Source organism: Podarcis cretensis (assembly GCF_951804945.1).
Source record: "Podarcis cretensis genome assembly, chromosome: 5".
In the NCBI taxonomy this organism is placed as follows: Eukaryota; Metazoa; Chordata; class Lepidosauria; order Squamata; family Lacertidae; genus Podarcis; species Podarcis cretensis.
Window position 1 is genome coordinate 100,623,311 of NC_137174.1, and position 16,687 is coordinate 100,639,997.

General features: G+C 48.0%; 1 long non-coding RNA gene across 2 annotated transcripts in view; it reads left to right on the forward strand.

The window, feature by feature from the left end:
• Positions 1–1,729: 1,729 nt before the first annotated feature.
• The window catches only part of LOC307217244, a 34,437-nt gene continuing 19,479 nt past the window's right edge, over positions 1,730–16,687 (forward strand). Inside the window, exon 1 of one of the 2 annotated variants that reach the window (XR_013839480.1) lies at positions 1,730–1,754. This is a non-coding gene — a long non-coding RNA (uncharacterized lncRNA). Of the gene's footprint in view, positions 1,755–6,027; positions 6,324–16,687 lie in introns of those variants that run through there. The other variant, XR_013839481.1, reaches the window with a different exon arrangement.

Sequence of the window (16,687 nt, forward strand, 5' to 3'; positions counted from 1 at the left end):
TCCCCATTTAATCCCTACACAACAACCCTGCCAGGTAGGTTAGGCTGTGAGGGCTGCGCATGTCACCCAAGGTCACCCAGTGAGCTCAGCTGTGGCCGAGTGGGGAGATTCAAACTGTGGCCTCTCCCAGCTCCTGGTGTGACGCTCTAACCACTACACCCCCGCTGCCTCTTTTTACGCACACTCTTCTCTGGCCCAGTTCCGTCACCTCTCTCTCCTCTTTCTCTAGCACAACTAGAGAATCAAATGCACTGAGCATTGGGGGGGGGGGCATTTTCAATCACCCGGATTCCCCTTCCAGGAAATATTCACCGCAAAGATGGGGACGGCGCTGCGTGGGAACAGTTGGGCCACCATAACGCCCCTTCCAACTTGCCGTCCTGCTTTTGTCTGCTTCCCTCGGACTTAAAAACGGCAACGGCAAATGAGTCACTGCATTTTGAGTCCACCTACACACATTCTCCAGACATAGCTGCTGGAGCCACCTGAATATTGTCCCCAGAGTCTCTGAGCTCTAAATCCTCCGGCTCAGATGTTTGTGGCCGGCACATCTCTGCCCTCAGCTGTCGGGGGATCCCCAAACCCCACAGCCAGGCAGAGAGGCTGAGGCCTCACTGAATAGCTCTCGCGTCGTATAAGGATTGCAATTCCACTTTGATCAGTGGAATGGGCACCCATACATGTGCCATGTAATACAAATTGTCTTTCTGCACACAAGGACCTAAGCTAACCTCAGCATGGTCAAAGATGGAAGAAGGTTGTGTGACATCAGCCCTTGTGACTGGCGGGTAGGATAAAGTGTCCTGATTGGCTGGGCCTGTTGTCACTCCCAGGGAATCTTGCCTTACTCTGGTTAACATTGGGAGGGATGGAGGAGAATTTTCATCTGATCTACCTATTGAAGCAAAACCTACTTTTAAAAACTTTTTTTTTTTTTTTACACCACCCAGCCTAATAGACCGGCTGGAAAAGAATTATCCTTCAGAGTTCATGCTTTATCTGAATTTTGTGATACTGTTTGTGGCTCTGAAAAATGCACGCGGTGAGGTCCCTGTAAGGATTTGTGGGGAGGGAACCCAAAGAACTGTCTTCTCTGTGACCCTCCTCCTTTAGAGGTGCATCTCTCTCTGTTATGTACTGAGTTGAATGGGATCCAAAATGCAGCAGTCTGATTGGTCCTAGAACGATATGATTCAGAATGCAGCAGTCTGATTGGTCCTAGAACAATAGGATCCAGAATGCAGCAGTCTGATTGGTCCTAGAACAATAGGATTCAGAATGCAGCAGTCTGATTGGTCCTAGAACAATAGGATCCAGAATGCAGCAGTCTGATTGGTTCACAGGAGCCACCCAATCCAGCTCCAGGTGGAAGTGAATCTGCAGCCTGATTGGCCTACAGGAGAATCCAGGAATTAGCCAATCATGTGGTGCCCATTGTGTAAATAATGTATATAAAGCAGACATTCTGGGGGAGCTTCCATTCCTCCTCACCACTATGAGCTGAATAAAGAGCATGAAATCCACTCTCGACTCCGAGTATATTTCAGTCTCCGACATGGTTGGTCTTCTAGTGTCGGATATAGTCATTTTTATTCACCCAAGTTTTCAGGGATAATCGCTCTCCTGAGGAAAATAACAGCAAAACTGAAATGAGCAAAAGGAACGAAAACACGAGGACACTTTTGCCGGAGCATGGGTGGAACTTTATAATGTGCACCAGCAGCATCTGAGGAAATGAAAAGTTAGCCCCAGAGGTAAGTGCCAACTTGTGGATTTGAGTAACAAATAGTAATTTGCTTGTTGTTTTTGTGTTACGTTTCCTGCCATAGGGTCTCCAAAGCTGAAGTTGAAGGGGATGTTTCGTTGTGAAAAATCTCTGTTCAAACAGCATGCAAGAGGCTGTAGGTCCTGAGCTGCTGGAAAATAGCAATAAGAAAGGATTCAAAAGATAGCTATGCAGTCCGTCTCATCATTGAGGCTGAGACCAAGTTGACCAATGTTTGTACCTGCTCCCTGTGGATGGTCATCTTCAAGGCTCCTGCCCTCCCTTCTTGTGGTTAATGATGATGATATGAACTTATTACCTGCCTTTCTTCACCAGCAGGTTCCATGAATTTGTCCAATCCTCTTTTAAAGCCATCTAAGCTGGTGGCCAAGATTGCTTCCTGAAGAAGTGAGTTCCATAGTTTAACAATGCACTCTCCTGATTCCCTTTGCCCCCTCCTAATTACTACTTCTTAAAACAAATATTCATATACAGTGGTACCTCAGCTTACATATGCTTCAGGTTACAGACTCCGCTAACCCAGAAGTATTACCTCAGGTTAAGAACTTTGCTTCAGGATGAGAACAGAAATCGTGCAGCAGCAGCACAGTGTCAGTGGGAGGCCCCATTAGCTCAAGTGTTGCTTCAGGTTAAGCACAGTTTCAGGTTAAGAACAGACCTCCGGATCGAATTAAGTTCTTAACCCGAGGTACCACTGTATGGTACCCTTAAAAGAGATTGTTCTGGATTTGGTTTTTGTTTGTTGCAATGGTATGTGTTCTTGTGTTTTTATATTCTGAACCACCCTGTGATCCTTGGATGAAGGGCAATACAGAAATGGGATAAATAATATATATATATATATATATATATATATATATATATATATATATTAGGGGACGCAGGTGGCGCTGTGGGTTAAAGCCTCAGCGCCTAGGGCTTGCCGATCGAAAGGTCGGCGGTTCGAATCCCTGCGGCGGGGTGCGCTCCCGCTACTCGGTCCCAGCGCCTGCCAACCTAGCTGTTCGAAAGCACCTCCGGGTGCAAGTAGATAAATAGGGACCGCTTACCGGCGGGAAGGTAAACGGCGTTTCCGTGTGCGGCTCTGGCTCGCCAGAGCAGCGATGTCACGCTGGCCACGTGACCCGGAAGTGTCTCCGGACAGCGCTGGCCCCTGGCCTCTTAAGTGAGATGGGCGCACAACCCCAGAGTCTGTCAAGACTGGCCCGTATGGGCAGGGGTACCTTTACCTTTACCTTTATATATATATTATTTATACTCCACCCATCTGGCTGGTTTCCCCCAGTCACTCTATACAGTGGTACCTCGGTTTAAGAACAGCCCTGTTTGCGAACGATTCGGTTTACGAACTCCACAAAACCGGAAGTAGTGTCCCGGTTTGCAAACTTTATCTCGGTCTAAGAATGGAATCCGAACGGTGGAAGGACACCGGCGGAGGGAGGCCTCATTCGGGAAAGCGCTTCGCTTCTTGGTTTAAGAACGGACTTCTGGAACGGATTAAGTTCGTAAACCGAGGTACCACTGTAATAATAATTCAAAACCACACTTTGGACCAAGATATGGAACAGAATGCTAACATCCATCAGCTCGGAAGGGGCCTCTTTAACCAGTGCTAATAAATCAGCAATTATTTTTGGGGAGGAATGGGGATGTTTTTGTCCGAATGTCGACCCGGAGGGCTTTTTGATGGAAAGGCCCCCTGCACGTTGCTGAGATACTTCCCAATTAGTGCAAAGGTTTTCTCCAGCCACTGCTCTCCATGTTTGCAGCCAAGTCTTCCTTGTTTCTTGGACCCGGACCAAAAGAGAGCAATTCTCTCCCCCTCCCCTCGCCTTCCTTGAGTCCACAATTCACAGATGCGGAGGACTCATCAGAGACAGGGGTGGGCGGTGGAGAATGTCAAGTTTTTAAATAGCTTCCTCCTGCCACTCAGGCGCAAGCGGCAGAGGGTATTTTATTCCACGCCACAGCCTTCCAAGGAAGGAACTGGGCAGACACCTCCTCTCTCGGCGCTTCCACAAAAAGAGAGAGTAGAGGGATGATGAGTTGCTGGAAACATCATGCGGCATGTTGACATAGGCTTTAATCTGTTTTCAGTTGATTGCTGATTTTATTTTTCATCCTTCAACCATAGGTAAAAAGGTAAAGGAACCCCTGACCATTAGGTCCAGTCATGGCCGACTCTGGGGCTGCAGCGCTCATCTTGCTTTATTGGCCAAGGGAGCCAGCGTACAGCTTCCGGGTCATGTGGCCAGCATGACTAAGCCGCTTCTGGCAAACCAGAGCAGCGCACAGAAACGCCGTTTACCTTCCCGCCAGAGCAGTACCTGTTTATCTACTTGCACTTTGACGTGCTTTCAAACTGCTAGGTTGGCAGGAGCAGGAACCGAGCAACGGGAGCTCACCCCTTCGCGGGGATTCAAACCGCCAACCTTCTGATCAGCAAGTCCTACGCTCTGTGGTTTAACCCACAGTGCCACCCGCTTGCTTCCTTTAACCATACCAGCTGATAATTTTATAATGCTATTTGCAAACTGCTTTGGGGTATATTTTTCATTTGCCTATAACCTAGCGGTGTATAAAATTTCTCGGGTGGCACATGAGTGTGTGAGCAAAGCACATGCAGGCCTGCATGGCATTGTCTTCTGTGGAGCATAGGCACGTAGTCACCGTCTGGCTACCCCCACCCCCTGGAATCCATTTTAATTTAGCTCCTGATTAATACCCCGTTCATTCCCCCAAACCACAAAGTAGTCTAGGTTTGCAGCTTGCCCTGCTGAGCGAGACGAGGAGGAACTTAATCAGTTACGTCTGCCCTGAGAAAGGGGCATTGTAAAACTTGTTTTCTTCTTGATGTTGATCGGATCTATTTATATCTCTCTCTCTCCTTCTCTCTCTGTCAAGGCTCAGTTTTCTACTGCAGAGGTTGGTGGCGTCTCAGCCACCCCTCTGATAACCAGGGAGATCAGGTCCACTGAGGGACTGATTCCCCTCTACATTCACAGTTCTCTCCTTGGGAATTGCTTTAAAAATATCTGTGTATCCAAAGTGGAATCATGTTTCCAGCAAGGGCTGATTCACAAGCAGAGACTGCAAGGTGGTGCCAAACCCTCCTTCTCTCCTTCCTTCCCCTTATCTCATATTCAGAGGTGTAGTGCTTAGGTGGCTGGAGGTTCCATTTTGCTGTGAAGGGTGAGCAGAAAAAACAGGCTATAGAAACCTCCTTGAGATCTTTCTAATAGGTGCTTGGGTCTAATAGGTGATTAAGATGGACCGGGCTTGTTTCCTCCTGCTCTGGAGGGTAGGACTCGAACTCATGGCTTCAAGTTACAAGACAGGAGATTCCGACTCAACATCAGGAAGGACTTTCTGACAGTGAGAGCTTTCTGACAGTGGAACAAACTCCCTCAGGAGGTGGTGGGCTCTCCTTCCTTGGAGGTTTGTAAACAGAGGTTGGGTGGCCATCTGCCATGGCTGCTTTAGCTGAGATTCCTGCATGGCAGCGGGTTGGACTAGATGACCTTTGGGTTTCCTTCCAACTGTACGATTCTTTGAGTCTATGGTTCTATGGCAGACTGGTGGTGCTTGAGTCCCTGGACTTTTTATAAGAGAGAGAGAGCGAGAGAGAGAGAGAGAGAGAGAGAGAGAGAGAGAGAGAGAGAGAGAAACTACCCAGTGGGATTTCCCTAAGTTTGCTTTTAAAACCACTGCCTGTAACTGCAAAATAACGGGCCAGCGATATTAGAAAGAAAGATCCTTTAGTTCAGAGTTTCCTGCAGAGGCAGCTGAACCTGAACCTGTTCGACAGTGGAATTTGCTGCCAAGGAGTGTGGTGGAGTCTCCTTCTTTGGAGGTCTTTAAGCAGAGGCTTAACAACCATATGTCAGGAGTGCTCTGATGGTGTTTCCTGCTTGGCAGGGGGGTTGGACTCGATGGCCCTTGGGGTCTCTTCCAACTCTATGATTCTATGATTCTATGAAAGCTGCAAAGCGGCCTTACCTCTGCGGGGGACTGATTTGAGGTGCAGTTGCTCCGTATTTCCAGGATTACGCCCTGATATCATCTGTCGGAAACAGCCAACCAGCGTCGAGATCAGAAGTTCAGCGATGGCCTGGACCACTTCCCAAAAACCTGGTCTTCAGGGCTGCCAGTGACTATTCTGTGTCCTGCAGGCAGGAGGGAGGGAGGGTGAGAAACTTTTGCAGAGAGAGAGAGAGAGGAGAGATGCTTGGTTTGGGGAGAGTGACACTTTGCAAGGCTGGTGCCGGGGGGGGGGGGGTTGCCACTGGACAGATCCCATTGGCCAGCCCCCCGGACAGCCCCACCCCTCTGCAAGTGTAAAAGAAACCTTCGGAAAACCCTATCTCCAAATGCCTCTTGACCCCATCGCGCTTTGCCGGCTGACCTTATTATACGCCCAGAGATATTTATTTATTTGGCTTGGTTGACACCCAGAGAGGACATCCTGGGAGGAAATGACTTTTGAAGCTGCCCCGTATCCCACCTTGCCATGCTGCCCTGACGCCTACCTCCAGCGGTGAGTCTCTTCTTTCTTCTTTTTGTCAGCCTGCATTTGCTGTGCAAATTTTTTTTTTATCTCTTCTGCTATCAGATGGTGGCAGCTGGCTGGGCCGGGCTCCCTGCACGCCTGTCTGTTCTGTGTGTCTCTGAAGAAATATACCACTTGCTTCACGCTCTGCAAGGCTGATTATTATTTTTGGCCACCCGGTTAGTTATTGTTCCATCGGAGGCAACCCTCCGTTTTGGCAACTCCTTCCGAGTAAATAAAGAGGGGAGGATAGGCAGAAAAGCCTGCCCGGAGGACAGATCGCTTGACAAGTGTCACGCAGAGTGACTGAAGATGAGAAAGGACCTTGGGTCCTGCCAGCAGAGAAAAATATAATAATATCTATATCTGTGTCAATCTGTATGTTGACATCTGCAGGAGACCCAGAGAAGATACAGCGAGCAAGTGTAGCTGAGTGTGTTCCTAGCTAAATAAATAGTTCCAGAATTCCATGTGCATTCCAGCATGGGCGTACACTGAGAGAGAGCGCCCTGAGCATCTCATTCAGGGGAGAAAAAGGCAATCTTTGGATGCAAAGGAATGTGTGTGCATCAGAATGATCAGGGCAGGTCCCAACATCCGAGATGCTTGAATGCTGTGGATAGTTCCTAAGAACCTCAGGGTTGCTGGGCTGCATCAGAACAGCCCCCAGGGTTAAACTACTATGAAACTAATGGAGCTTAACCTTTGGGGGCCCTAATCCCAGAGGGACCCCAAAAGTGTCTTTTATCCACATTGCAGACCCTCCAAGAGTCCCTATTTTCCAGGGAGAGTCCCAGAACCTAGCAGTTCGAAAGCACGTCAAAGTGCAAGTAGATAAATAGGTACCGCTCCAGCGGGAAGGTAAACGGCATTTCCGTGCACTGCTCTGGTTCGCCAGAAGCGGCTTAGTCATGCTGGCCACATGACCCGGAAGCTGTACGCCGGCTCCCTTGGCCAGTAAAGCAAGATGAGCGCCATAACCCCAGAGTCGGCCACGACTGGACCTAATCGTCAGGGTCCCTTTACCTTTAAGGGAAAACTCAGGTATATGGCAACGCGATGGAAAAAGCAATGATGGGCAGAGAATCACTATTGGGGGGAGGGCTTTCTAAAAAAGAAGATAACAGTGGTTACCTGGACCTCTTTGCTGGTTGTGAAGGAGCCCCCATAACAGTTCAAGCTTCAGGGCCCCCCTAATGTAGGTCTGCCACCTCCCATCATCTGTGCAGAATTTTGTTTCCAAAGAGGGGTGGTTCACAAGCAGAGCATGCTAAATGCTGGTAATCCTTCTTCTCTTTTTTGTTTTACATACCTGGCATGCAGAGATATGCTGCATGGGTACCATTTTGCTCCAATGGCCATTGTCTGCATGCTCCACCTTGCCCGCTATCCTATTTTCAAACCATCTAGTCACCTCTGTCCCCCACATCTCGTGCCTGGGGGTTGCAGAAGTTAATGGCCCACTGCTTGAACAATCGCTTGCTCAGCTTTCAGTGTTTTAGCTTAATCATATCAGCATGAGGACAGTTGGATAGACATAGGCTTTGGTTTTGGCTTTTCCAGATGTTGTGATGGTTTTTCCAGGTTGTGGTGAGCTGGGGATGACGGAAGGCACTTTGCATGTGCTCAGAGGCGGCCATACTTATAATGACTGAAATCCCACTTACCTGGGAGGAAGCCCCATTGAATTCTGTGGGTTTTACCTTTGAGTGCACGTGGCTAGGATTGCAGTCCCTATTATCCTGCCCTGGATTTGTACTAGGTCTCAGTTCCTAGGAAACCACCTGCTTATGGATCTATATATTGGTCCTTGCCATTTCTGACGGATGTCTGGTTGTGTCAAGCTCTCAGTTTCTAAAAGAAGTTATTGGGTTCTGATTTGCTTGGAAATCTGATCTTCGGAGACTGTGGTTCAGTGATTGAGTGTTTGCGCTACATGCAGAAGATCTCAGGTTCAGCCTCCGATGGCATCTCAAGACACGGCTGGAAGACAACCCTGCCTGAAATCTCAGAGAGCTGCTACCAGCCCATTTAGACAAGATGGAGCTGATTTACTATAAGGCAGCTTCCAATGTTTGTTTTGACCCGGAAGGCATTCCCCCAGTCTAATGTGTGCAGAGGCTGGGAAGCATGAGGAAGAAAAGGACTCTGCATATGCTCAGAGGTGGGCTGTTCTGTGCTACCTTTGTTGCAAAGCTTTAGTCTGACATTGGGAGGGGGAAATGGTTTGGGAACAAAATTTCCATGCAGAGCCAAGACGAGCTCTGCTATAGGGTTAATACTACTAAAGAAAGTGTGCCTCTGAGTATGTGCAGTGTATATTCTTTTTTGCTATTTGGTATGTGGACACGGGTGGCGCTGTGGGTTAAACCACAGAGCCTAGGACTTGCCGATCGGAAGGTCGGCGGTTTGAATCCCCGCGACAGGGTGAGCTCCCGTTGCTCGGTCTCTGCTCCTGCCAACCTAGTGGTTTGAAAGCACGTCAAAGTGCAAGTAGATAAATAGGTACTGCTCCGGTGGGAAGGTAAACGGCGTTTCCGTGTGCTGCTCTGGTTCGCCAGAAGCGGCTTAGTCATGCTGGCCACATGACCCAGAAGCTGTACGCCGGCTTCCTCGGCCAATAAAGCGAGATGAGCGCCACAACCCCAGAGTCGGCCACGACTGGACCTAATGGTCAGGGGTCCCTTTACCTTTACCTATGTGTCATTAGTGAGCAGAGCTTCCCAGTTAGATGAAATGTGATGTTAAAGCTGGTTTTTGGAATTTCACCCATCCATGGCAAAGTCAGGTTTCCTTTCAAGACCTCTTGCATTGCCTAAGAAATGGACTGAGGCTGAAATCCTAACCACGTTGAACCAGAAATAGGTCCTACTGAAATCAGAGGGGCTCGCTTGCCAGGTTAGGTGGTGGACTCCCTTTCAGTGGAGGTTTTCAAGTAGAGGTTAGATGGTCATATGTCCGGAATTCTTGAACTGTGATTCCTGCATTGCAGGGGATTAGCTTAAATGACCTTTGGGGGTCCCTACCAACTCTACAATTCTGTGATTCTCAGTGTGGTTACGACTGCAGTCTGGGGCACATCATTGTGCCTGGGTCTCTTTCATCGCTGGTGCAAATATCACAGGGCTGTACAGACATATAGCATTTGACTGGGTAGGGTGGTCATGCTGTTTAAGGTAGATAGGAAGATTCAAGGTACAGTGGTACCTCGGGTTAAGTACTTAATTCGTTCCGGAGGTCCGTTCTTAACCTGAAACTGTTCTTAAGCTGAAGCACCACTTCAGCTATTGGGCCCTCCTGCTGCTGCTGCGCCGCCAGAGCATGATTTCTGTTCTCATCCTGAAAAAGTTCTTAACCTGAGGTACTATTTCTGGGTTAGCAGGGTCTGTAACCTGAAGCGTACATAACCTGAAGTGTATGTAACCCAAGGTACCACTGTACCTGCACCAAATCTCTGTTGTCCATATGATATTATCCTCCAAATCTCTGTTTCCACACTTTCCCTTCCCTCAATCTGAGTTTTTTTCCATACAGTTTCTCCCTTTTGGAGTTCCTTTGCTCTGAAAATGTTGGACTGAGAGAGGGGGAATTGTGGGAAGGCACTGATTTGGAGGAGAGCCAGTGTGGTGTAGTGGTTAGAGTATCAGACTGGCGGACCGGGGTTCAAATCCTCCACTCCGCCATAAAGCTCTCTGGGTGACCTTGGGCCACTCACTGCCTCTCAGCCAAACCTACCTCACAGTTTGGGGGATTAAATGAGGACGGGGGAGAAAACCACGTATGCCACCTTGAGCTCCATGGAGAGTAAAGTGGAAACAAAATGCAAAATAAATAAAATAAGATAAATACGGACAATGGAGAATTAATGGATGTACAGGAATTGACATAAAAAAGTGTAGGTGAGCCCCCTCTTTCTTTAGCTTAATGGGAATTTTTCTTGCATGGAGGTCTTCTTTAATCTGCTCGGCTCTCTTTGCTGTGTTCCTCTTCGCTGCCCCATTTGGCAGGCCTGTGCAAAAAGGAGACGGCCCAAGCTAGATCTAGCAGGGAACTTGCGGTGCGAAATTGCAATCAGCTGGCAAGGCTTGGGGAATGTGGAATCCAGCCCAGGAAAAGGGTAGCATGGAGGAGATAAGATGGGAGTAGAAGGCAGGTCTGTTTTCCTTCTGAAATCATCCACGCAACAGACAGTGCCTTACCAGCTTCTGGTAGGAAGGAAATCTCAGCTGCCCGACTGAAGGGGGCTCTCTGGGTTTGGACAGTGATGGGAAATGGAGAGGAGGGGCAGTTGAGATTCCTGCATCGCAGGGGGTTGGGCTAGATGACCCCTGGGATCCCTTCCAACGCTACAATTCCATGATTCTGTGACATGTTACCGGGAGGCGGAATTATGTGCCTTCCCAGAAATGTCTCTTTCCCGCCGCTGGGACGGAATGCAACCACAGCCAAGTCCACGATGGCTCTGTAATTGCGATCAAAGGCCCGATGCTCCCAGCTATGCAATTACACCTCCTGCCCCCCGCCCAGAGATTAGACAGGGGGAGGGTTGTTTGCAGACCAGCCACTCCCATTTCGGAAATGACAGCCAGACGATGCTGGAACTCCGAGGTGTAGGGGCTCTGATTAAGGGCGGCTTTGAAATTGTTGCACCTGTTCCCTCTAAAACATGGTGCTTTCTGCTCCATCCCTCCCTGCCCCCAGCGCCTAAAAGTCCTCAACACAAAACCGCCATCAGCCGCGAACGTCTGTATAATTCTTCCCACCACATTGGTTGCTAAGTGGGTCGTGTGAAAAGGCCTGTAGAAGCGCTGGCAGCAGGTGGCTCGAGTGAGCGAGCCTGGCTGCAGGGCAACAGAAAGGGGAGCAGGCTCTGAGTTCAAGGCTTTCCTATTAGTATGTTATAGCTCTTAACAACTTGCAACCAGCATCCCTGTGAAATCGTCATCCCTGTCGATGCCTATTCGACCCCGTTGATCAGCAGAACTGGCAAAGTTACAGATACCCCATAATGCCCATTCCACATTTGTAAGAAATCAATATTTTAGGGCAACAGCACCTAAACTTTGGAACTCCCTGCCTATTGACATCAGGTAGTCACTTTTGCTGCACTCTTTTCAGTGCTTCCTAAAAATATTTTGCCTACCCAGACTACTGGTATTTCAAAAATAAAATAAAATAAAATAAATTCTCTCTTTTTTGTAATTCTGCTTATTGTTTGGGTTTCTTTAAAAACAAAACAATAAAAACACACCACTTTGAGGATTGTTGTTGTTGTTGTTTAGTCGTTTAGTCGTGTCTGACTCTTTGTGACCCCCTGGACCAGAGCACGCCAGGCACTCCTGTCTTCCACTGCCTCCCTCATGCTGGTAGCTTCAAGAACACTGTCCCACCACCTCGTCCTCTGTCGTCCCCTTCTCCTTGTGCCCTGCATCTTTCCCAACATCAGGGTCTTTTCCAGGGAGTCTTCTCTTCTCATGAGGTGGCCAAAGTACTGGAGCCTCAACTTCAGGATCTGTCCTTCCAGTGAGCACTCAGGGCTGATTTCCTTAGGAATGGAGAGGTTGGATCTTAAACAACCGTAAAATCATACAAACATAGAGTTGAAAGGGATCCCGGTGGTCATCTAGTTCAACCCCCTGCAATGCAGGAATCTCAACGAAGGCATCCAGGACAGATAGTCATCCAACCTCTGGTTCAAAACTTCTGAAGGAGAGTCAACACCAATCAATCAATCTGTCAGTCAGTCAGTCAGTCAATCAATCAGTCAATCAATGTATAGCCAATGTATGTACACCGCTTTGTCCCTATGTTCAGTGCAACATGTGAACAAGCCTGTGTGGCTTATAGTAGTAGTAATAGTAATAATAATAATAATAATAATAATAATAATAATAATAATAATAATTTATTTATACCCCGCCCATCTGGCTGGGTCCCCCCAGCCACTCTGGCTGGCTTTCAACAGAATATAAAAATACAGTAGTATTTAAAAGCTTCCCTAAACAGGGCTGCCTTCAGATGTCTTCTAAAAGTCTGGTAGTTGTTGTTCTCTTTGACATCTGGTGGGAGGGCGTTCCACAGGGCGGGCGCCACCACCGAGAAGGCCCTCTGCCTTGTTCCCTGTGACTTCGCTTCTCGCAGGTAGGGAATCACCAGAAGGCCCTCGGAGCTGGACCTCAGTGTCCGGGCAGAACGATGGGGGTGGAGACGCACCTTCAGATATACTGGGCCGAAGCCGTTTAGGAAAGACCAGAGTTTGAATCCCCCCTCATCCGGCGAATTTGGGCTGGCCTCTGACTCTCAGCATCGCCTACCTCACAGGATTGTTGTGATGATAAAATGGGGAGGGAGAGAAGCCATGTACGCCACCTTGAGCCCCCTGGAGGAAAGGTGTGGCATGGATGCAATGAATCCCCCAGGCTCCAGCAGGCAGCCTGCAGCGGTCGGCACTGGGAAGAACATTGCCCCCCTTTCTGCTGCCTCGCCCTGTTCTTCCTCCCTCCTTCCTCGCGGGGATCTCACCTGCCTCCTCTTTGAGCCATCCAGGGGGCTTTAGATGTTCTAAAGGAGATTTGGAAGGAGAATAGGCTCCTAAGCTGCCTGTCTGAGAAAAGCCCAGATCGAGTCTTTTAAAGGATTACACAGGAGCTGATTCCCCCATTACTGCTCTGTCTTCTTTTCTCCCCCCCCCACTCCAAAAAAAACACCCCCACCTAAGCCCTAAAGGGGGAGGCAAGCTAACTATTCCTGATCTTTCATGTGGTCCCTGCCTTGGAGAAAGCTGGGAATGGGAATTAAGGGCTCAATAGCCGGGTTCTTCAGATGTGCTTTGTGTTTGCCTGGAAACGCAATTTCTGCCGTATCAGCCTACAGGTTCCTTCCTTAAAAGTGAAATTGCTGTGCCCATTTTGTACGCCTCTGCAGGATTTGGTTGGGTTCTGTTGGTTTGTTTGTTTGTTTGTTTGTCAAAAAGCAACAACAGCAGATTTCCCCATGTTGTTATTGTTTAGTCGTTTAGTCGTGTCTGACTCTTCGTGGCCCCCTGGACCAGAGCACACCAGGCACTTCTGTCTTCCACTGCCTCCTGCAGTTTAGTCAGGCTCATGTTTGTAGCTTCGAGAACACTGTCCCGCCATCTCATCCTCTGTCGTCCCCTTCTCCTTGTGCCCTCCATCTTTCCCAATATCAGGGTCTTTTCCAGGGTGTCTTCTCTTCTCATGAGGTGGCCAAAGTATTGGAGCCTCAGCTTCAGGATCTGTCCCTCCAGTGAGCACTCAGGGCTGATTTCCTTCAGAATGGATCTGTTTGATCTTCTTGCAGTCCATGGGACTCTCAAGAGTCTCCTCCAGCACCATAATTCAAAAGCATCCATTCTTTGGCGATCAGCCTTCTTTATGGTCCAGCTCTCACTTCCATACATCACTACTGGGAAAACCATGGCTTTAACTATACGGACCTTTGTTGGCAAGGTGATGTCTCTGCTTTCTAAGATGCTGTCTAGATTTGTCGTTGCTTTTCTCCCAAGAAGCAGGCGTCTTTTAATTTCGTGGCTGCTGTCACCATCTGCAGTGATCATGGAGCCCAAGAAAGTAAAATCTCTCACTGCCTCTATTTCTTCCCCTTCTATTTGCCAGGAGGGATTTCCCCATGGATCGCCCCAATTATGGCTCCAAGTGCCTTGGAAGTCGAACAACTTAGTTCCCGAACGTTTTGGCTCCCAAACATTGTAAACCCAGAAGTGAGTGTTCCGGTTTCTGAACATTCTTTTGGAAGCCGCACGTCCGATGGGTCTTCCGATTGGCTTCGGGAGCTTCCTGCAGCCAATCAGAAGCTGCGCTTCGGAAGTCGAACGTTTTGGAAGTAGAACGGACTTCTGGAATGAATTCCGTTCGACTTCCAAGGTACGACTATATGTAAAGAGACGAGGTCTGCTTCATGTGGAGAAGTTTGGAGCAAGGTGGCAAATTACGGATGGAGAGAAACAGGGCTGGCGTGAGATATTTGGATGGCTGAGGCAAAGGACAAGGTGGTCGAAAAATGAATCTTACTTCAGCACTGGAGACAGGATGCTAAGAATCCTTGTGACAGCACAGCAGCATGTCTGAGGGCTCAGGAGGAGAAGCCAGAGGGTGCCATTGCCAGCCCTGAGCATCTGTTATAGAATTGTAGAATTGTAGAGTTGGAAGGGACCCTCAAAAGTCATCTAGTCCAACCCCCTGTATTGCAGGAATCTCAGCTAAAGCATCCATCATCATCATCATAATTCTATTTATACCCTGCCCTCCCTGGCCAGAGCCGGGCTCAAGGTGGCTAACACCAGTAAGATTACATTTTAAAAAAACCCAATTTAAAATACAGGTTAAAATGCAATTTAAAATGCAGCCTCATTTTAAAAGTAGCCCATAGATCAAAACCGTAAGGGGAGGGAAACATGAGGGTCAGACTGAGTCCAAACCAAAGGCCAGGCGGAAAAGCTCTGTCTTGCAGGCCCTGTGGAAAGATGTCAAGTCCCGCAGGGCCCTGGTTTCTTGGGACAGAGCGTTCCACCACGTTGGGGCCAGTACTGAAAAGGCCCTGGCCCTAGTTGAGACCAATCTAACCTCCTTGAGGCTCGGGACCTCCAAAATGTTGTCATTTGGGGACCTCTCCGCGGGGCATACCAGGAGAGGCGGCCCTGTAGGTATGTGGGTCCTAGGCTACATAGGCAGATGGCAGATAACCACCCAACCTCTGTTTACAAACCTCCAAGGGAGGAGAGTCTGCCACCACCTGAGGGAGTTTGCTCTACTGTCGAATGACTCTTACCATCAGAAAGTTTCCCCTAACGTTTAGACGGAATCTCCTTTCTTGTAACTTGAATCCATTGGTTCGAGTCCTACCTGTCAAACATCTAGACATTTCAGTTTATCTTAAAGGTGGGTGAATTCGTCCAGGTCACCTTGGATTCACTTGGAAATGATGGGAGGACTTCCACACACAGAGAAATCAGAATATTCAGATCCGCAAAATTCAGATCCAGCTAAATTCAGCTCAAGAAACAGTGTTCAAGCTTACAACTTCTACTAAGATTATAATGGCTAAAAATTGGAGTGAATTGGAGAAAAATTGTATGATACATCCTGAATGGATGGGGGGAAATTGGCCCAAACTAATTAGGACCGAGCTAATTTATTACAAAAGAATGCATATAAATCAGCCTAACAGGTTTATGGGGAAATGTATGCTTTTTGTAATAGTTTGAACCTGATCTGTGATAATGTCCAAACATAGGCTGTTTTCAACCTGCTCTGTGGTATTTCTTTATGCTTTTTATCATTGGTTTATTTTGTCTATATATTAATTAATATCAGGAGATATCAGAATCTTTTTTGGAGATGAATAATAATATTAATCTTCAGTCTTGTGAACCTCCCTGAGCCCTTGTGGGTACAGGGTGGTATATAAATTTGAATAATAATAATAATAATAATAATGTCATGAAAAGCAGTTAATTGGCTAGCAACAGGTCCCTTCCATTTCTATAATTCTAATATTCTATAGTGAAATGCCTCTGTAGGCTTGCCTAAAGGGAAAGAAATCTTTTAGGAGGCATCAAAAGCAGTACAATGAAGATGTCTGCCCGAAGAGCAAGACCTGCAAAACTAAGAGAGACATCTTGTCTCTGTTGGTTAAAGGACTGGATAACACTAAAAAACAATAAATTATTGGATTTGGAAGGGTTTGACAACAGGTTTGGTTGGCACGCATACTTATGGTTGGGGAAGAAGAAAGCTCATAAAGGTTTTGCTAATCACATTTTTAGAGGTGCCTAATAGAAATATGGGGACGCAGGTGGCGCTGTGGGTTAAAGCCTCAGCGCCTAGGGCTTGCCGATCGAAAGGTCGGCGGTTCGAATCCCTACGGTGGGGTGCCTGCCAACCTAGCAGTTCGAAAGCACCTCCGGGTGCAAGTAGATAAATAGGGACCGCTTACCAGCGGGAAGGTAAACGGCGTTTCCGTGTGCGGCTCTGGCTCTGGCCAGAGCAGCGATGTCACGCTGGCCACGTGACCCGGAAGTGTCTCCGGACAGTGCTGGCCCCTGGCCTCTTGAGTGAGATGGGCGCACAACCCCAGAGTCTGTCAAGACTGGCCCGTACGGGCAGGGGTACCTTTACCTTTAATAGAAATATGGGATAGGTACCAAAATATTTTGGAACCGAATGTACCTCATTGGTTATCCCCACTGGAGGTCATGAGTGTCAAAAAGACAAATATGAGAGAGGATTGGATGACTTATGGAGACATTGTAATTAAAGAAGGGGGGAAGTGGAAACTGAAGCCATATGAACAAGTCAAAAAATATGTATATGATT